Source organism: Macrotis lagotis, chromosome 1 (assembly GCF_037893015.1).
Source record: "Macrotis lagotis isolate mMagLag1 chromosome 1, bilby.v1.9.chrom.fasta, whole genome shotgun sequence".
Taxonomy (NCBI): domain Eukaryota; kingdom Metazoa; phylum Chordata; class Mammalia; order Peramelemorphia; family Peramelidae; genus Macrotis; species Macrotis lagotis.
The window spans coordinates 410189936-410211343 of record NC_133658.1 but is presented as its reverse complement, the minus strand read 5'-3'; the positions used below and the strand labels follow the sequence as shown (position 1 = coordinate 410211343).

Genomic DNA, 21408 nt, shown 5'->3' with positions numbered 1-21408 from the left:
TACTCCCTTGTTCAGCATCAGTTCCTGTAATTCGTTCCATGCTTCTCTAGAGTCTAAACATTTATGGTTTCTTACTGAACAAAAGGATTCCATAAAATTCATGTACCATAATTTGTTTAAACATTCCCCAATTTATGGGCATCCCCTCAATTTCCAATTCTTTGCCAACTACAAAGATGTTCTATCTATTTCATAGGTATTGTGAAGATAGTTCTTTATAAACCTTAAAGTGCTAAACATCATCGATCATTTAGTCAGCCAGCCTAGTCCAGGACAGCAGCTAACCAAGTGACTAGCACATAGCAGATGCTCCAGAAAAATGGGTGAAATTTAACTGATTAATTCATCTGATAGCCAGATAGACAAGAATTCTGTTAACCCCATTTATTGAATGCCTGCTATGCCCAGAGCTGTAAGGGCAGCATTTTCAGAATAGTTTGTTTTGATTTTGTTCAGAGAGCCTAGTGACAAAATAAGATCTTTGTGAAAGGACACTCTTAGAAAAGATGAGGAAATACACCAACCTTCTATCAGTAAAAAAAGGTGGTAGACTAGGGATGGTGATGGGCACTGTCAGATGAATTGCAGTGTTGGTTGGTTTTGCTTAACTCCCTTTTTTCACAAGGGAGAATTCAGTAATGGACTGGGTCCCCAAAGCTCCAAAGGCTATAACATCTCCTCAGAGTTTTAGGGTATCTCTGAAGTTGAATGGGGTTTTTCTAAGGCTATTGGCTCAAGTCCCTATTCAAAGTTGTTCCCTGAATATCAATCACCAGGGACAATTGATAGCTCTACAATATCATGTTGACCATTTACTTTCTCTTTACTATCAATTAATCAGTTAACACTGATTAGTTTTTTTTACCAATAATAAATTACAATATATAATTGCCACATGATGCAACAATAAATTTATAATATATACATATATGTATGGGTATATATATATATACACACATATATATACACAGATGGATAAACATCCATGTATATAACAATACACATACTCAATGCATGCACACACATGTATGAACACAAAACATTATAGGTATAATGCATGTATTATGTATAATACATAAGTACATAATAAGCATGTACACAATACATGTTTTATATCATGTATAATACATAAGCAAGTACATATAACACACATACACAAAATACATCTAGATACACTAATGCATGCATATCCATATACATCAATGCATATACACACAGGCATACACATATACATATTCAGCAGAAGTATAGACTCATCTCTCAGTCCCCCTTTTTTCTACTATTTTGGTCCCTAGGGAGAATGAATTAAAACTTAAGCTGATTGCTACAGACATTTCCATCACTGACTTCATTTCCAGAGCTCAACTGCCAGAAAACTCTCCTATGGACACCTATTATGGGACCTCTGGTGGCTTTTTCAACATTTCCAAGCTCTCAAGGTCATTTGGACTTGATCATGACCCAGTGAGAAAGGGGTCAAGTTCCTTCCCCCCATCTGAGAACCTGTGGCAGTTTTTGCTTCTCAACTCCAGGGAAGCCCCATTTAACATATTAGTGACTTTTGTTCTGGCTTAGTAGGCAAAAAAGGTTTAAGTGTTCTCCCCCCCTCCCCACTTTGCAGTAAGTTGACAAGAAATAATGCTCCACCTGATGCACATTATCACAGCCTTCCAGAGCACTGGCCCTGGTGTCTGGAGGACCTAAATTCAAATCTGGCCTAAGACACTTAATAATTACCTAGTTGGGTGACCTTGGGCAACCTTGATGAATGCAACTCCTCGAAGCAGGTCTCACCAACTGCCCCTTTTCCTTTTAACACGGGAAATTTCCATGACTGGGTCCTTATTGGCCAGTATCCCTGTTATAAAACCCTGTTAAAAAATCTGAAATGAGTAATAAAACATGAAAGGAAAGAATGAAAAAGGGAAGGAGAGGAAGGAGAGAGAGAGAGAGAGCAAGAGAGAGAGAAATACAATTTTTCACCTCTTTAGATTTTTTTTGCTTCTTTCTTGTAGTTTTCCTCCCTTTATTCTGATTCTTCTTTCACAGCATGTCTAATATGGAAAAATGTGTAATACAATTGTACATGTAAAACCTATATCAGATTATTTGTTATCCTAGAGTAGAGGGAGGAACCTGAATATTGAAAATGATTATTGGAAAAACTATCTTTAATATAATAACAAATAAAAGAGAGAGGAAAATTGAACATATGGAATCAAAATATGGTAGAATTTTCTTGGGGAAAATTGAAACTGCCTATTTTAATTTTTTTATTTTTGCAAAAGTTTTTGTTTTATACTTTATAGTGTTTGAGTGTTTGCTGAGAAGTATCTATTATGTCAAAACAAAATATATCAATAAAGTGAATGAGGAAATCACTTAAAATGAATTTTAAAATAAAAATCTTTGTTTTCCTAGAAAACAATCTACTGATATTTCTCTGAGTCCATAGACAGCTTTTGATCAGGTGCTGATTGCCTAAGGAAACAGAAAAATCACTGATGAGTACTCTCCCTCTAGATTCAGCAATATGGAATTAGACACCCCTTCTAGGACTGGGTTTTCTGAGTTTATTTTAGGTGAATATATTTCAATCAATCAATAAATATTTATTAGATACTTAAAATGTTTCAGGCATTGTGCTAAGCACTTGGGATACAAAAATAGGTGAAAGACAATCCCTATCCTTATGCAGGAGACAATATGCAAACAAATATACAAAGCCTGAATATAGATGTTGATGTTAAAAGTAAACTCAGGGGTCTCATATTCTCAGGACTAAGGGATCAAGACTCATTTGGTACTATAATATTTTTTTTTCTGCCTGCTTTGTGAAGAGTATAAGATTTTTGAGGGATGTTGCTATATCAGGAGGGGTTTGATTGCTCTATCCCAATCATGTTGACCATATTGTGTGCTGGAGTTTTAAGGATGTTAATGTACAGAAAAGGACAAGCAATTTAGGGGAGAGAAGATTAATGAGAAAAATAACTAACTTTCCATAACTACTTCATATATGAATCTCATGTAGACTTCCCAGTCATGCTCTTGGTTACTACAACCTCTTTCCCCACCCATCTCAACCCTGAGATCTTGTTACTTCACAGACATCCTAGTATGAAAGAGCCAGTCATTGGGGTTTTTGATTGTTCTTCTTTCACCTTCAACCATCTTATCAGCTCCCCAGTTTGTGGTAGTGATGGTCTTGAATCAGGTAATAGATAACATTCCTTCAATGGAGTGGGCTCCACTATACACTTCTGGCTATTAGACAGGAGCATCACTAATGATTGAATTGACAATAATGTGCTATGCTTGTAGTTAATGTGGTCAAAAAATAGATAAATTGAGAGTATAACAAAACAAAATTAAAAGAATAGGTTTGTTACCTATCTTCATGCCTATTTAATTAGAAAGTACAAAGTTAGAGCTGGGAGTCCTTCTTCAAGGGCCTGAAAGCTGAAGTGTCTCAGTGACTTACCACTATCTTGATAATGTTTTCTATTCTATAAGGGGTTGTTTCTTCTTTCACAACTACTTCTCTTTCTCCAACTTCATTTTTTTTTCCATTTTATTTTTAACCTTCTACCAAAAGAATTAAAAATTTTATTTAAAAAGTAAATTGTGTAAGCCACATTTGTTGGTGTTTGTTTTTTCTTGATTCTACCTAGGTCCTTAGGGAAGATTAACTGTCCATAACATTGGGGTTAAAGAATGACTGGAAGAGAATCTGTAGAGTTCGTGATCCCTAAATATTCCTGTCCTTTAACTGATCTCAATCATTACTACTAACCCACTGTCAGTAAGACACAGACTTAAATCTGTTGTTTTTTTTTACATAATAATGGCAGATTTGAGATATTAGAAAGGAAGTTACTTGAAGGCAGGGGTTGTTTTGTCTTTGTCTGCAGCTAGATGGTGAATTGAGTAGTATTGGCCCTGATGTCAGGAGGATCTGAATTCAAACTTCAGACACTAACTGTGATCTTGGGCAAGTCACTTAACCCTGATTGTCTTGAATCCAGAGCCATCTCCCGTTATCCTGATTCTTATCTGATCACTGGATTCAGATGACTCTGGAGGAGAAAGTGAGGATAATGACCTAGCACAGCACTCCCTCACTCAAATCCAATCATTTGCATGTCATGGCATTACTTCTCTGATGTTATGGTCTTCTAGATTGAAAGACAAAACATCATCACTAGCTCAGTACCTGAGAAAGAACAGCCACTAAAAATGCTTCTCATTAGACTAATTGCATTTTACCATCTACATGCTTGTGCCATTTTTATTTTCAAGATGAGTGATCTACTACTTCATGGAAAAGCCTAACATAAAGGTCAAGGATATGACCTTAATTATACATATCTGCATACAACATAGAGGCAAGTAGAATGGAAACTTCAGAAGGAAGAACATGGGGCTGAGTCTTTTCTATTGCACTGATTTGTGTCTTACTCATTCAATTAATGATTAAATGAGGTTCTCCTGAACTTAGGGAAGAATTGTTGAAGCCCCAAGAAAAATCAATCTGCACTAGGGGAAAATATGTATATCCTTTTTCCAGAAGCCATGATATCTTGAATAAAGAGGTAAACAAAAATAGAAACAGAAAACATATTGGTGCTCTTCTGGGAAAAATTGTCCAAACAAGAGTGTGATAAATGAAAAGTTCAAAAGATTTAATTTAAGTAATTGATTATTTTATCAATTATGACTAGTGAATAATTAATAAAAGGATGGTAATTCAGCAGGCCTTAAAACACTGATAATCCCTTAGAAGAATGGGTATTCCCTACATGTGGGAATTAACTAAAATTAGCTAACAATGAGAGAATGAATATTATAATTAGAGGTAGACCTATTCTAATGAGGAGTGGACAAGGACTTTGATCTTGTAAATTTTACTCCTCTTTATCTAGACCACCCCCAACTTGGAACAATCTAGACTAAGGGATCTATCCTACCACCCAAACCTGCTTGAGTAGAACATAATGAGGTAGAATTCACCTAGATAAAGAAGGTCTAGGAATGGTAAATATTTGGGCAAAGTCAGTAATAGCCTGCTTTGAATAAGGAAATAGGAAAGAAAAAAATCTGATTCTCACCCCTGAATTTCTCTTAAGAGGAAAATTATTCATGGCAAGAATGAATTCAGAGTCTCTGCCTGGTGATCTTGACCCAAGAGCAGTTAAAACAAATGAAGTGGGGGCAAATAGGTGGTGCAGTGGGTACAGCACCAGCCCTAGAGTCAGGAGAACCTGAGTTCAAATGTGACCTCAGATATTCAATAATTCAATAATACTTAATTCTGTGACCTTGGGCAAGTTACTTAGCCCTCTTTCTTTGCCAAAAAAAAACTCCCAAAACAAAAAAACTCAAAATGAGACAACCTAGAAAATTTAGTAATATAATAACTGGGCATCATACACATTCTCTTAATCTCCTATAAAATAATTCTGGGAAGATGGGGAGAAGCTCTTCTATATCCTATAAGTACCTAGAGAGCAAGACTTTTAAATTTGGAACATATCTTATATATACATATATTTATACAGAACATATCTTGTATATCTTTATAGAGAGAGCACCTATGAGCCCTCTTCTCTACTCACTAATTCCCACTGTCAGTTTGGGCTTTAGAGAAATGCCTACCCCATGTACAAGATAACACTCCTAGAAGTACATTTATATTTGTTAGTCCCCCAATAATTATAATTGGCCCAAAGCTTAGGAATTTATTGATATGGAACAATAACATTAGGAACAAAAATAGTAACAACACTTTGTCCTCCCCCCCAAATCAGGAACACAGTATCCCATAAACACAGAGTGTCGTCCCTGGGAAGTGAAAACATATATAATATTTACTACTGCAGTCACACATATTTATAGTTAACATCTGTGATCAAAGCAGCTAACACTTCTGATGATGAAGTGCCTTTTATATTCCTTTTCCCCCTTCCAGTTCAGGATCTCTGTTAGACAGGTTGCTCCTCTTGTTTCCATGGCTCTATTCTTTTCCATTACCCACTCATGACAACTAAGAATAATTCTCTCTCAAACGCTTTATCAGGGTTTGACTCACTAGGCCTATTCACTATTAGGTACAGTGTCTCCTTTTTTGTTTGTTTATATATTAGAGTTTGTTTTATCACATAGGACATATGTCTTAAATTCAAAATCAAATGATTTAAAAATACAAGTAATATCCACTTTAAATCCTGTGAATTTAATACATTTTCTTCAATTAATATCCCAAATTCATTTTTTTTTAGGTTTTTTGCAAGGCAAATGGGGTTAAGTGGCTTGCCCAAGGCCACACAGCTAGGTAATTATTAAGTGTCTGAGATCAGATTTGAACCCAGGTACTCCTGACTCCAAGGCCAGTGCTTTATCCACTGCGCCACCTAGCCACCCCTCCTATTCATTCTTAATAACAGAAATACCAATAGTATTGAAATCTTTTTTGTTTGAATTTTAAGATGATGCAATATTTTTCTCACCATTACTTTTTGAGTAACACGATTCAAAGTCTAAATTATAAGTCCAAGTCACACCACCACACAAAAATGAATTATACTGAAATTAAACTGATGTATCATAATATAAACATTTTTTAAAAGATTTAAAATTTTAAGAAAATTAATCTGACTCTTCCACAATCCACAACTGCACCTGAGTATGTATATATATATATATATATATATATATATATATATATATATATATATATATATATATGTATTTAGGTTTTTTGCAAGGCAATGGAGTTAAGTGACATGCTCAAGGTCACACATCTAGGTAATTATTGTGTTTGAGGTCACATTTGAACTCAGGTCCTCCTGATTCCAGGGCCAGTGCTCTATCCACTGTGCCACCTAGCTGCCCAGGATATATTTTTCAAAACTATGAACACTTATCAATATATATAGCTGCATTGTCCAGCAAAACAAATAATATAACTGAGTCAATGTGTATACTATTGACTATTTGGGTAGACTATTTTCGGGGCATAGTTGTCAATGGTATGATATTTCCTAAGAAATCATGACTGAGGGAGGGAAAGAGGAGAGAAAAGTCCTCTCCCCATCCAGGATTTGAGGAATGTTTGATTCCCTCTTGGAATTCCATTCTTCCATTGATGATTCTCTTATCACCTATCAGAGGTCACACTCTTCAAGACTTCCTCCTTTCTGTGATCATCCAATGTCTATCTGCCCTCTAAATTCCATCAAGTTTGATGGACATATTTCTTTAAACCTAATCAAGTATGACCATTTATTTATATTTAATTTCAGACTTTGAATAAATTTTAAAAAGCATTAAATAAGTGTTTTCTGTATAACAAACACGTGTTAAGTTTCAGGGATATAAACAGAAAAATTGAGATAATTACTGTTCTCAAGGAACAAATACTGTGATTGAGGAGAAAACACATAAATACCTTGTTAACTGTTTCTTGCTTCTTACATTCTGTAATTTCATCTTCAGAGCTGAGATGAAATCAATTGATCAGATTTCTCCTGACCATCTCCTTGCCAGACCCCAACATAAACACTTATCAAGAAAATTATGATTTTTATATTTATATGATATGTGTAATGAATTTCATCATCATAATCATCATCATCTAGTTTTTAGAGACCCTTTTTTTACAGGCAGATCCCAGTCTGAGAATTAGTAAAAACAAAGTCAGGAGCTTTTGACCTCTAAAGGTCATTGGGTAGCTTACATAAGGAAGCAGAAAGATTCTCTTTGCATATTGGAGGTCTTAACATAACTGATAAGACACAAAGATCCTGGGTTTGGGAGAAGTCATTCCTTTGGGAGGAGCCATCCCTCCTGTTATATCCTCCTGGACATACCTCTTAGTAGGTATGTCTAAAATCCAGCCCCATCCTTAGTTGAAGGTCACTCCCTTCCTTTGTTGAAAAAGTCAGAAGCAACTTTTCAGATCTTGTCTTCAGAGTGAAACTGAATTTAAAAAAAATCCTTCAAATCATTATCCCTGGGGGTTTAACTCACTTGCCAAACCCCCTCATGCATACCTAAATAATCAATAAGCCAGGAGAAATATTAATAAATGTATATTAACCTAATTTTATTTTTGTTCTTTCTTGAGGTCAAATCTATAGGGTTAACTTTTGCCCATTTTTAGGACAAATTCTGAAGATTAATACATATTTAATATAATTATTAATTTTAAGACCTAAGCTCACTGAGGACCCCTCCTCAGAGTTGCCCATCATTCATGACAGGTCCTGAATTCTTTTCCTGAATTATACTTGTCTATGTTAAATGAAGTGAATAAGAGAACTATGTACTGTACTCAAGCAAAAATAGCATGTATCCCAAGACTACAGTCAACTTAATCATTCCCACAGGACTCAAGGTCACCTATGTTGTCCTACTTGAATGTCTAAGACCCGTTCTAATTCTTGTCCTGCATGGTGGGCTTGTCCTAGGAAGATCACTCAAACCCCCAAACTAATTGTTCTATGATCCCCACCTTCCCCGTCCCTTCCCAGTTATGAACATGTATATAATATCTGCTTCCTCTTTAGCAAGGTAAAGTTCCTATCAGGAGAATTCCCATGATTTAATAATTGGTTCCTTACAATAAAAGTAATTGATTAATCCACTTTGGCCCTCTGTCTCTGACCTTCTCTGTTTTACCCAGGTTAGAGACTGACTCAATAAAAATTCCGTTAACACACTGAATAAATATTTATCTTTGGGCAGCCAGGTGGTGCAGTGGATAGAGACAACAGCCCTGGAGTCAGGAGGACCTGAATTCAAATTCACCCTCAGACACTTAATGATTACCTGTATGACCTTGGGCAAGTCATTTAACCCCATTATCTTAAATAAAAATTTAAAAAAATATATCTTTTCTTATACTTCCATATCTCTTTTTCTCTCTTCTGCCTTTGTATCACTCCTTCACCCTAATTCTGCTTTTCCTTTCCCTCCTTCCTATTTTTTCTCATATTTCCTTCATCTCCTCTTTCTCCTTTCTTTTTCTTTTCTTTCATTTTCCTTGCTCTCCTCCCCTACTTTCTTTTTTCATCTTTCCCCACCTCTCTATGTCCCTTCCTCTTTTTTTCTCTCTTCTCTTTTTCCTAGCTACCTTCTGTTTTTCCTACTCTGCAGCTGCCTCTCTCCTTCCCTCTTCTCTTCCTTATTTTTCTCTTTTTTCTCACACTGCACAGATTCTTGCTGTGCAATGATGGTGCCAAATAGATACTGGCATTAAGGTGAGAAACAATGTTTTCTTTGATCTGTATAACTTTGTGAATTATATGTTAGGGTTGATTTCCAATAAGAGACAGTTCTGAAATGCAGGTTGTGGAGCACTAAAAGAGTTGGTCAAGAAGTCAGACATCTATTCCATCAGCCCATTGTTTTGGTTCCTATGAAACCTGGGGCCTGGTCTGAGTGATTTCCCCAGAGAACTAACTCAATCAACTGGTTGATTGGTTTTGGCAAAGACAGAGCCTTAGAGATAAAGCCTAAGAAGCCATCCTAAGCTGTGCTTCCTTATTTTTATCCAAGAGTGGCAACTTGTTCTAGATGATTCAGCTCATTTTATCTTACTGTTATTTCCTGTTTCACTATATTTGAGGAATTTAAAATGAACCCCTAAAGGAAAAAACACCAGATTTCAAATCCCCCTAAGAGTAAAACGGAATTCTTCTCAGTCATTCAAAGATTTTCCACCCTTTTAAAAGAGGTGTCTGCTCATTTAGGAAAAATAGAATTGAACACCGATTAGAATAACCCAGCTGGTGGTGATGAGGCTGCATATTCAGTCTGGTTTGTTTCTCCATAGCCTTAAAGGTGCAGATACAATGTAGGAACAGGATGACCTACAGTAAAATGGCACATTTGGAGGGTGGAATGGATTGCCTCCAGGTGTCATGACTTAAAGGGATGACAAAACTACCTCAAGCTCAAAAATATTTTCCCATTGGTCTATCTTCATACTTTAAAATGCCTGGCATCTGTATCGGTCTTGTATTTGTAGAGAATTCTTTTTAAAAGTGCTAATATTTTACTTGGGGTGACATTTTTTTTTAGAGTTATTTCCTTTTTTAAAAAAAAAGATTTTATTTATTTTGAGTTTTACAATTTTTCCCCCAATCTTACTTCCCTCCCCCACCCCACCCCATAGACGGCAATTTGCCACTCTTTACATTGTTTCCATGGTATACACTGATCCAAATTGAACGAGATGAGAGAAAGATCATATCCTTAAGGAAGAAATATAAAGTATAAGAGATAGCAAGAAGGGCAGCTAGGTGGTGCAGTGGATAGAGCACCGACCCTGGAGTCGGGAGTACCTGAGTTCAAATGTGCCCCCAGACACTTAGTAATTTACTTAGCTGTGTGGCCTTGGGCAAGCCCCTTAACCCCATTGCTTTGCAAAAAAAAAACAAAAAAAAAAAAACCCTAAAAAAAGATAGCAAGATCAGACAATAAGATATCAGTTTTTCTTTCTAAATTAAAGTAATAGTCCTTGGTCTTTGTTCAAACTCCATAGTTGTTTCTTTGGGTACGAATGGTATCTCCATAGCAGACAGCCCCAAATTATCCCTGATTGTTGCACTGATGGAATGAGTGAGTCCATCAAGGTTGTCACCCTTCGGGTGACATATTAACAATATAGGACAATATAGGTCAAATTAGTCTCTTAATCCAAAAACCCCCCTCCCCCAACTTCATCATTTTCTCCTTCCACAATCAGTGGGAAGGAATTGCACAGATCATCTGGATGCTGAAACACCGGGCTCATGATTGTGTTTCCTCCACATTCTCTTTGTATTCCAGAGTTGCTTTGAAAAAAATTTCGAGTATAAATGTACTTCAGTCAATCTGTTACAGTGCATGAACAATGACACTGAGAGCAGATGGGTGTTCAGAAGAATCAATGAACTCCATGACCAGTCTGCAACACAAAACCAACAGAAGCCCTGGAGTGTCGTGCAGGAAAGGGGGTAAGGAGGTTGAACGTGAGGGGTTGACACTCTAGACACTCCCTGTTGCTGTTCATTCCTTTCAATTGTCTCTGACTCTTTGTGACTCCATATGGCATTTTCTTGGCAAAATACTGGAGGGGTTTGCCATTTCCTCTCCAATTCATTTTACAAATGAGGAAACTGAGACAGGCTTAAGTGATTTGCTCAGGATCACACAGTTGGTAAGTCTGAGGTAAAATTTGAACTCAGGTTTTCTTGACTCCAGGACCAGCCCCCATCTACTGTGATAAAGGTTTCCTCCCCTAAGACTGGGAAAAGAGGGATGCCCTTGGTGTGGAGGAGGAATTTAAACAATTTTAAAGAGACTGGAGGTGCTCTAGCCTCTGGAGGGGTGAAATAGCTATAACTTGTTAGATATAATTACTAAGTAGGCCAGCTATTCAACACAGTCTCTACAGGAAAGCTATTTGGCACCTTTTTTATGATTACTATTATTCAATCTGTTTGGATTCTTTGTAACCCCATGGGTTTTCTTGGCAAAGATGTGGTTTTCCATTTCCTCCTTGGTAAACAACAGTTAAGTGACTTACCTAAGGACACACAACTAGGAAGTTTTCCTGACTCTTAAGACCAATGCTCTATCCACTGCACCACCTGTATGAGAAAGAACCCAATAACTGGGGATAGGAAAACTACTGAGTAACAGCAGTAGAAAGAGAAACTGTAACCCGTGCTAGGAGTAGAGCCCAGTGGAAGGTCTATTGGGGGACCCTGATGGGTAATAATGGGAAGAACTGCGATCAGGCATAGGTTTTTCCTAACTCTTAAGACCAATCCTCTATCTGCTGCACCACGGATTTTGAACTCTGATATTCCCCCTCCCCCCATATTCTTCTATCCTCTCATTTCTCCCTCTGACAAAATCCTCTTAAAACCATTATTCTCTTTCATTGTGGACCCACCAAACCTCCCTGTCTGTCACCCATGTTCTGGCTTCACTCTTCTCTCATCCAAGTTTTGTCCTGCAGTTAACCAGCTTAACTATATACCATCATCCACCCTTAAATCCCACACAGTATTGTGTGTCAATAGCTACCTTCTCTGATCAGTCTAGATTATCTATAGCTATTTACTTATAATCTAAAGGTTCTTAACCTATTTTTATATTCACTTGGCAGTCTAGTGAATTCTTTCATAGGATTCTCAGAAAAAAGTTGTTAAATATACAAAATGTCTAAGATTACAAAGGAAATGAATTATAATGAAATGTAGAGGAAAAATGTTTATGAAGCCCCAGTTCAGAATCCTTGCTCTAATTTCAGGCAATGAATTTCAGTTTCTTCCTTGGCTCAGCCCCTCCCATAGTTTCTTTTTGGTCTGGACTGGCTTTTGCTCTATTTTCCTTAATCTTCCCTTATCTTGTTTTATTCCATCTGGGCTGAGTTATGCAAATTACCCTGGGCTACTTCTCAAATTCTCAAGAAGCAACTGTTTGCTGTTCATCTTTTCAGTTGTATCTGATTCTTCATGATGCCATTAGAGGTTCCTCCAGACAAAGATGATTTATCAGTGTAGAACCTTAATAGAGACCTTGCTCATAGGAAGCACTCTATAAATGTTTGTGGGGTAACAATGGGGGTTAATTGAGTTCATCAGTGAAGTCTCCCTCATTGCACTTAAGGATGTGGAAAAGTGAGGAATATTCTCACTTTGGGTAACTGGGAAAAAAACAAAACATAACATTAGCCCCAGGAATGAGAACACATCTCAAATGAATCATTCAGCCAAAGAGATGAACAAGGCCTGGATATCAAATATCATGAAATATCAAGATATTACAATTAGGTATGATAGAAAGGACAAGAAGTCTTTTTAGTCTTAATCATGTCCTCTGAGGCATGTTTGAAATAAGGAAGTTTATTGGAAATGGAAAGTTTACTCTAGCAGTTTAAAGAAAGAAGCCTCTTGCCAACCCCCTGAGAAGGAATAACTTGAGAGAAAGGAGATTACCATAGCCTTAATCTCCCCTTCCCCTAAACCTGCCCTGTTAGAGGAGGACTACATCTATACTGCATTTCTGAGCAGAGTTGAAGGATTTAAAATTTCTCATAGGTATCCTATCAGTGTCCTTAGGACAACAGTGGCTGGTGATACTATCTCTTTTTTGGAGGTAAGCACAAACTGGACCCAGTGAGGAAAAATAGATTGAAGATTCTGTGACAAACTCAATAGGAGAACTATAGTGGACTTAAAGGAAGTTATCTTAAGAACTCCAGCAAGTAAATTTCCAGGAGCTATGAGTTATCTATTTGTCCTATAAACTCTAAGTTTGAGCCCACTTTTCCCAAGATACTTTGAACTGGTGGAAGAATATGTCACAGGCTTTTGGGAGGATGTTTTAAACCAACTGTTCTTTATCATTCTACCATTGTAAATAAATATCTCTTTCTAAAAGTTAATTGACAAATTATATAACTGATAATGGAAGAAAATGTATGCTAGTGGGAGTTTATGAGCATTATTAAAACTCTCCCAATTTCTCAGGGATAATCCTAGAATCCTGTGGGGAGATTAGGAGTCCCATTCTGTGGACCCAACTTGTCAACAAATAGGGGTTAGAAAATTTGTTCCAGAGACCATACAACAATTGACTTAAATTAATACTGAATGAGTAATACATAGAGTTGATGTTGATACAGTGATCACCAATACAGTCCCACAGAACCTAGGAATTTTTCTTTTTTTTAATATTACATGTAAAAATTAATTTTAATGTTAACTTAAAAAAATATTGAGTTCCAAATTTTCTCTTTCCCTACTTCTTTTCCCTTCTTTCTAAAATAGTAAGCAGTTTGATGTAGGTTATACCTGTGCAATCATGCAAAACATATTTCTATATTAGTCATGTTATGAAAGAAGAAACAGACCAAATGAAACAAACCATAAACCAAAAAGTGAAAATGGTATGCTTCAATGTGCATTCAGATTCACAGTTCATTCTATGAATGTGGATAACATTTTCCATCATGAATCCTTTTGAATTATCTTGGATCATTGCATTTCTGAGAACAGTTGTCATTCATAGTTGATCACCATACAGTGTTGCTGTTACTATGTAAAGTATACTCTTGGTTCTGCTCATTTAACTTTGCATCAAGAACCAAGTGAGTTTTTAGTATTAAATGCAAAAAGTTGGGGCAGCTAGGTGACTCAGTAGATAGAGCACTGGCCCTGGAATCAGGAGGACCTGAATTCAAATTTGACCTCAGACACTTTATAATTACCTAGCTGTGTGACCTTAGGCAAGTCACTTAACCCCATTGCCTTAATAAACAAAATTTTTTTAAAAAATCAGGACACTTACATGCAAAGAGTCAATGAGAGTAAGAGCCAAAACTTTATAGTGTGTGGTAGAATAGTAAGGCAAATGGGGTTAAGTGGCTTGCCCAAGGCCATTAAGTGTCTGAGATCAGATTTGAACCCAGGTACTCCTGACTCCAGGGCTGGTGCTCTATCTACTGCGCCCCCTAGCCGCCCCTAGAATAGTATTTCTATGGTAGTTTAAGGTTTCTGAGTATTTATCTTTTCATGAGTCATTTTTAATGTTATTTTGTGGGTTGATTCAAGAAAATGAATTATGTCTATGTCCCTTTTCATGGCTCCTGGGCCTGGGGTTGTCTTTGCCCTAGAAATTGGTCATAGTTCTGTAATGGGTGATTCCATGATGAGTCTATTTCTTAGTTATATAGAAAGCTAGGCATCAGCCAATGGTCCTAGAAGTTAGAGCTGGGACCTTAGAGATCATTCATCAAATCTCTTCATTTCATGGATAAAGAAAGTAAGGACCAAAAAGTTGTGACAGAAAAATGGAAAGACAGGAAGTAACAGGCTTAGTTCTTGTCTTTTGACATCCAATTCAGCCCCTTGTTCATGATGCCTCACATGCAACTCAATAGTCAGAGTCCTTTTCTGTTTCTAAAAGGTGTCCTGGGCCAAAGTTAGAGCTATGACTCCCAGGACTCATGGCACAACCAGCATGTTCCCCACTCCAACCTTCACATGTTTAAGATTTGACAAGCACTTGGCATCTACAACCTTGTAGAGCCTTACAATAACTTTGTAAAGTAAATATTGCATGTATTATCATCTTCATTTTACAGATATGTATACTGAAAGAGGAAGCTTAAGTGACTTGCCCAAGGTAGACAAGTGGTAGCCCGGTGGATCTAGGGCAAGTCTTAGAATCCAATAGAACCAAGTTAGAATCTTGCCTCAAACTTCTGCTGTGTGACCCTGAATGAATCATTTAACTTTCTTAGTCTGAGTTTCCTCATCTGTAATATGAGGATAATAGTAGAACCCATCTCACAGGATCCAGTGAGAAAGCATTTGTAAAGTGCTTTGCAAACTAGAAAACATTCTATGCATGTTATATATTATTTGCTATTTTTTTTTTAGGATTTTGCAAGGCAATGGGGTTAAGTGGCTTGCCCAAGGCCATACAGCTAGGTAATTATTAAGTGTCTGAGACCAGATTTGAACCCAGGTACTCCTGACTCCAAGGTTGGTGCTTTATCCACTACGCCACCTAGCCGCCCCCATTTGCTATTGTTAAGGGCAGCTAAGTGGCACAGTGGATAATATGCTGTGCCTGGAGTCAAGAAGACTTGAGTTTGAATCCAGCCTCAGACACTTTCTAGCTGTGTGACTTCTGTCTACCTTGGTTTCCTCATCTGTAAAGTGAGCTGGAGAAGGAAATGGCAAACCATTTCAGTATATTTGCTAAGAAAACTCTAAACCGGGCCACAAAGAACAGGACACAACTGAACAATAACAGTCCATTATTATTCACATAATCTGTCAAGTGCCTTCAAAACACAAGTAGGACTGTGGCTAGCTCAAGGCCGTTGTCATCACTATAACTAGGGCCAGGCATCAAAATGAATTATGATGGCTTAACTTCTCCCTAAGCTAAAGCTGAGAAAATATTAAGGTACATTCAGTTTTCCCAGATAGTTCTATTGTATGGATGTCAAGCAAGTCAATCTTTGTGTGTCAGACAGAAAATATGGAAGTAAAATGAAAGGAAAGTCAATCATGATCAGGGCAGCAGCTTGGTTATGGTGGCCTGGAGGTCCTGCATGTTCCCTTCTCAGGGATCTGAGTGATGACAACAGATTCAGCACTGGGTTAAAACATCCATTCCTTAGAGACTGAGCTCAGTCCCCTGTCCCTAGAGGAATATTTGGCACAGGGTGCAAACATAAACACGAACTGTCTCTTGTTTGGGATCTTAAGATCACAAATGGAAGGGACTTCAGAAGCTGTCTAGTCCAATCCCCCTCATTTTACAGGTGACCAAATGATGGCCTAGAGAGGTTAAATGATTTGCCCAAGGTCACACAGGTATAATAAATCTCAGAAGTGGGACTAGGAATAATGCATTTTGAGAATTGGCAGATATCCACTTGGTATTCTTTGATCCAATCCCAGAAATCCCAGTGAATCCCAGTCTTCCAAAGGCTATCTCCAAAGATATTTCTAGGATTCTACCTAGTACAAGTTGGCTCTTAGAGAGATTTTTTTTGTTGTTATTGAAGGAGCTAGATACCTCTTGTTCCCTAAGCCATTCTATTGGGAACAACTATTTGTCTTATCAACTTGAAAGGGACAGGCAACAAGAGTCTCATACTAATTTACAAGTTTGTTTAAATTCATGTGTTAACAGCAGAAATATCCAATTTCATGCATAGTCCCAATTCCCTGCACTGGGAAGAGAATTCCAGGAAGCAATTATGTTGAACAAAATGTTATGGGTAAAGGGATGGCTTGTGAATTATTCATAATCAGTTAATTATTTTAACCCATTTTTATCCATTTTTAATACAATCTATTATTTGATGTCAGCTTTTGGAAAGCTCCCAGGAGCTGTGTCTTCCTGTAGGTATGTTTACAAAGATATAAAAACAGTAAGTTTTTAATCTACTAGGCCAGTGATCTCCAAAGTGGGAGTTATGACCCTATTGGGGGGTCACTCCTAATCAAAAGGGGACTGTGGTCTGACTCAAGGCGGGTATGTGATCAACCAATCACAAGAATGAGATGAGTCTAGTAAAATAGTCAGTCATAGGTCTAGTTTTCAACACAACCACACTTAACCTTATCTCTTATTTTCCACACCCTCCCCTGCCATGCAGCTTCCAAAGTCCCCTTTTCTGTGCTGGGTTTCAGGACTCTTCTAATAACTATTCTGCAGTTGTTGCACCTTGATATTGGGGGGGGGGGGAACCCTGTTTTCTCATGTCCTTTTCCTCTCCCTCAAGCAGTATATCTATATTTATCTACTTGTTGCCTGGCCACCAGTCATTTGTGGCTGCAGCAGATGCCCCTCCAAGAGAAGGCTCTAACTCTGCCTTCCCACATTTTCCTTTAGGGTGGTACAGAGTGAGTCACAGAGGCAGAGCAGGTGTGGATAAGTTTTGAAAGGAATTACAGACTTTTTAATGTTATTTTCTTCCCTCTAGACTTCTGTCAAGGGGACTACCAGCCTTTCAGTTACCCAGGTTCACCACCCTAGTGTATGTCATTGTCGCTTCTTCACTTTCCCTTGAACAATATGTTCAATGAGTTGTTAAATCTTGTCATCACCCTCTCCACAACACTTCTTTTTTTATTTTTTTTAGTTTTCGAAATACAACCAGTTAAGTGACTTGCCCAAGGTCACCCAGGAAATATCAAGTGTCTGATGTTAAATTTGAACTTAAATCCTCCTGACTCCAGGGCCAGTACTTTGTCTACTGCACCACCTAACTGCTCCTCTTGCAACACTTTTTGAAACTCTCTCTGTTTCTTTGCTCAGACCTTTATAATTTCTCTTCTCAAATATTTATTATTGCAGTCTATTTATTCACCTTGAGGCTTAAGATTCAGTTTTGCCTGATTCTTTACAACCCCATTTGGGATTTTCTAGGTAGAGATACTAGAGTAGTTTGCCATTTTCTTCTCCAGCTCATTTTCCAGATGAGGAAACTGAGGCAAGCAAGATTAAGTGACTTTCCCAGGGTCACAATGGGAGGTTTCTGAGGCCAGATTTGCATTCAGGAAGATTAGTCTTCTTGACTCCAGGGCTTGTGCATAAACAGATTTTACCTCCAATGGATCTTATTTCTTCCTTTGGTTACAACTGCAACAATCCTCCTGCCCCCACTTTAGACCACAAATAGCAGGTCTGCAGTTTTAAAGCTGTAATATAAATTATAATATAGTAGCATTTTCCACCTCTAAAAATACCATCTCTTGTGGGCTGTATGAAGGTAAACACTGGATGTTTACTTCAGTGGTACTGAAGATGGCTCTCTCCTTAATGAGCAAATGCCATAAAGCCAAGATAGCTTTCAGTTGACAAGGTATTATTTTTTTCCTCCAGGAGATATAAATAAAAACAAAAACCCTGTCAGGGGTGGGAATGGGGGGTGGTATCTTTCTGTTCTCTTAGCCCATTCAAGCAATCACATCTCAAGGACAAATGTGTGAATAAAGGACTAAAGGTGTTAATTTCTCCTCTAAGGTGTTATTTGGACTTAATCTGGTTGCACATCTATATATCCATCCTTGACCATTCTGTGATTTCAGTCCTATGATGATTACATCATCTCTTTTTTCCCCTTAGAAAAGAAGACTTCTAAAATCTAGATTTAGCTTTCTCTCTCTCAGAATATTCATCCAAGGGAAATGAAACACAAGAAAGCAACTCATAAAGCATTCAGTGCCTTTGTAAATCCTGTCAAGCCAGTACCATTAGGAAAAGACTGAATAAGGATGATGAGAAACAGATGAGGCCACCAATCACAACAAATCCAATCATTCAGCAACATTTGTTTGTTTAGAATGAGATCCAAAATCACTAGTGACCCATGGCTGGGGTTTTGCCATTCTCAGCTGGCCCTGTTGACCCATAGGGGAAGTACCACAAGACCAGTTCCACCTTTGACCCCAAGGCCTCTCTTAAATGATGTGCCTCTCAGTAGAAACCTGCTGTGTCTGTGGGAGAGGGAAGCACTCACCAGAGCATTGCTGACCCCTTGGGTTCAGGAGAATGCAGCCAAGGCCAGGTCATGGAAACAGCAAGTATAAACTGTTGGATGATGGAATTGAGAAAGCTGTCAAAACACAACCATTTCACACCAAAATTCATGCTGGTTCTTAGCTCAGGAAACATTTTCTCCCCTAAAGTTGCTTTTACTTTTGGTGGTTATTAAAACATCATAGAATGACCATAAAATTTAGAGAACAGGAAAGGTCTTAGAGTCAAAATTCTGCCCAACTCTCTCACTTTCTACAGGAGGACACAAGCACATGGCTCACATATGGAAGAACCAGAACCAGAACCTGGACCTCCTGATTCCTCATCTTGGGTTCTTCTCATACCTACCTATGGTATGTCCTCCTAAAGCACTCTTAGAATTCAGTGTGCTTTCTCATTTGACAAGGAAAAACCCAGATTCACTTTGAGAGAATTTTGCCTTGATGTCTTCTCTCCCTTATTGTCTCCATCCAGAAAATCTTTGAACCATACTATCTGACATCATCTGGTATGTTGTCAAAACTCCCCTGGTAGATATATAGTTTGCCAGCCACAAAGAATGAACAAGTTTACTTACAAGTCAAAGAAAAATCACAGAGCTCAGAATATAAGAATACCTGCTGGAGAGCAATCCTTCCCCAGAGACCTGTCCTTTGTGGTCATTATTCCCCTTCACCAATCCTAAGGTCCAGTAAAACTGGCCTATCCATCCTTCATATAGCTGTCAAACTGACTTTCCTAAAGCTCTTTCCTAATTAATGAACTCCAAGTGGTTTCCTGTTATCTCTAGAAACAAATATAAATTACATTGTTTGGCATTTAAAACCCTTTTCAACCTGGCCCTAACTTTCTGTTCCAGACTTAATTACACAATACTTCCCTTCATGCCTAAGAGGCATAGTGCCAGACTCCAAGTCAGGGAAACCTGAGTTTCAAACTTGCCTTAGTGATTTACTAGCTTTGTGACCTTGGGTAAGTCACTTGAATTTTCAACCTCCTTTTTCTCATGGGTCAAATGGAAATAATAATACAACTTAACACACAGGATTAATGTGAGAATTATTAGCTTAATATATATGTAAAAACACTTGGCAAACCTTAAAGTTCTATTATTATTCATTCAATGTGGCCTTCTAGTGTTCCTTGAGGGAATCACACCATTTTCTCATTTCTGTGCCTTTGCCTTGACCACTCCCTTTCTTGGAATACACTCCTCCCTCTCCCTCACTTTTAGAATCCTTAGTTCTCTTCAAGACTCAGTTCAAGTGCTACCCATGTGGAGCCTTTTGTGAGCCCTCAGGGAGCAGCTCCATGTAGTTGTTACACTACCTTTAGTCTGATTCCACAAGAGACAAATGTCCCCTATACCTGAAACAAACTCTATATATCCAGCAGAGGATCTTCTGGTTGTTCCTCATTGTCATTGTGTTTCATTTTTGCTTGGGCTAGCTTTGCTTGGCATATTGTTCTCCATATCTTTTATCTGATGGCAAGAATTGTTCTATTCCCAGTCCACCCCTTCCCTGATCTTCTGCCCCTTCTCCTACCCACCACCCTGCCTTCCCTGCCTCATCACCCTGCCTATGGTTCTCATAGCCTTCAGCTGACAGTGATCTACCCAGATTCTACTCCCATTATTATCAGACATTCCAGGGAACCCCCCCACCCCTTGGTGGGAACCAATTGGTCTCCTTGTATCTAACTCCAATGTGCTGCCAAACAAGAAAACTTGTGTGGATTTCTTTTCCCCTTGTGTTACAGATCTGCCAACCTCTTCCTTCATGAAACTAGGGTGCCTTTCATAGATATCCTTAATGCCAGTTTGGGGTAGGATGGATTTCCCAAATCTTATGTCCTCTGTCTTCTAGAACCTAGGCAGTTAATGTATGCATCAGAACTTCTCAGGAATTTAGAAGAAAAGAAAAATCACTAAATTCTCACTTTATCCTCAACTGTTCTTTTCAGGAGGCAAGATTTTCAAAGTATCTGTGATTACTTCTGATAGAGGCAGGACTGGGTAGTTTCTGGGGTCCCTTGCAACCCTGAGATTCCTGGAACTCCCCTCAGGTTAACAAACTGGATTGGGGTTTCAGGACAACAAAGATGATCCTGTTTATTGACAGGACAACTTTAGAGAGAGCTAGAAACTGGCATGGAAAAAGCATCCCAAACACCTGGCTTCCCTGGCTCTTGTGGGTCTAAATATTAGATGGGAAGTCTTCCAGGAAGCTGTTTTCAATTATAACTAGAAGCCCCAAATTGCCATTTGCCAAACACTTAGACCTTCCCTAGAAGGACAGGGACTCTCCTCATTGGTAGAGAGCATATTATTTAATGAGG

General features: G+C 38.0%; 1 protein-coding gene and 1 long non-coding RNA gene across 5 annotated transcripts in view; one reads left to right on the top strand and one right to left on the bottom strand.

Annotated features, from left to right (window-relative positions):
• RNF14 (ring finger protein 14) overlaps window positions 1-21408 on the top strand; it is a 121301-nt gene that overhangs the window by 55785 nt on the left and 44108 nt on the right. For 2 of the 4 annotated variants that reach the window (XR_012473790.1, XR_012473791.1), the window contains exons 8-9: window positions 10837-11003; window positions 19327-19421. The gene's annotated coding sequence lies outside the window, so the exon portion shown is untranslated. Of the gene's footprint in view, window positions 1-10836; window positions 11004-19326; window positions 19599-21408 lie in introns of those variants that run through there. The other 2 variants (XR_012473793.1, XR_012473792.1) reach the window with 2 other exon arrangements.
• LOC141506196 (uncharacterized) lies at window positions 1993-20637 on the bottom strand. Its single transcript, XR_012473794.1, has 3 exons — window positions 20437-20637; window positions 19049-19144; window positions 1993-2054 (listed from the first exon to the last, which is right to left on the bottom strand). It is a non-coding gene; the product is annotated as an uncharacterized LOC141506196 (long non-coding RNA).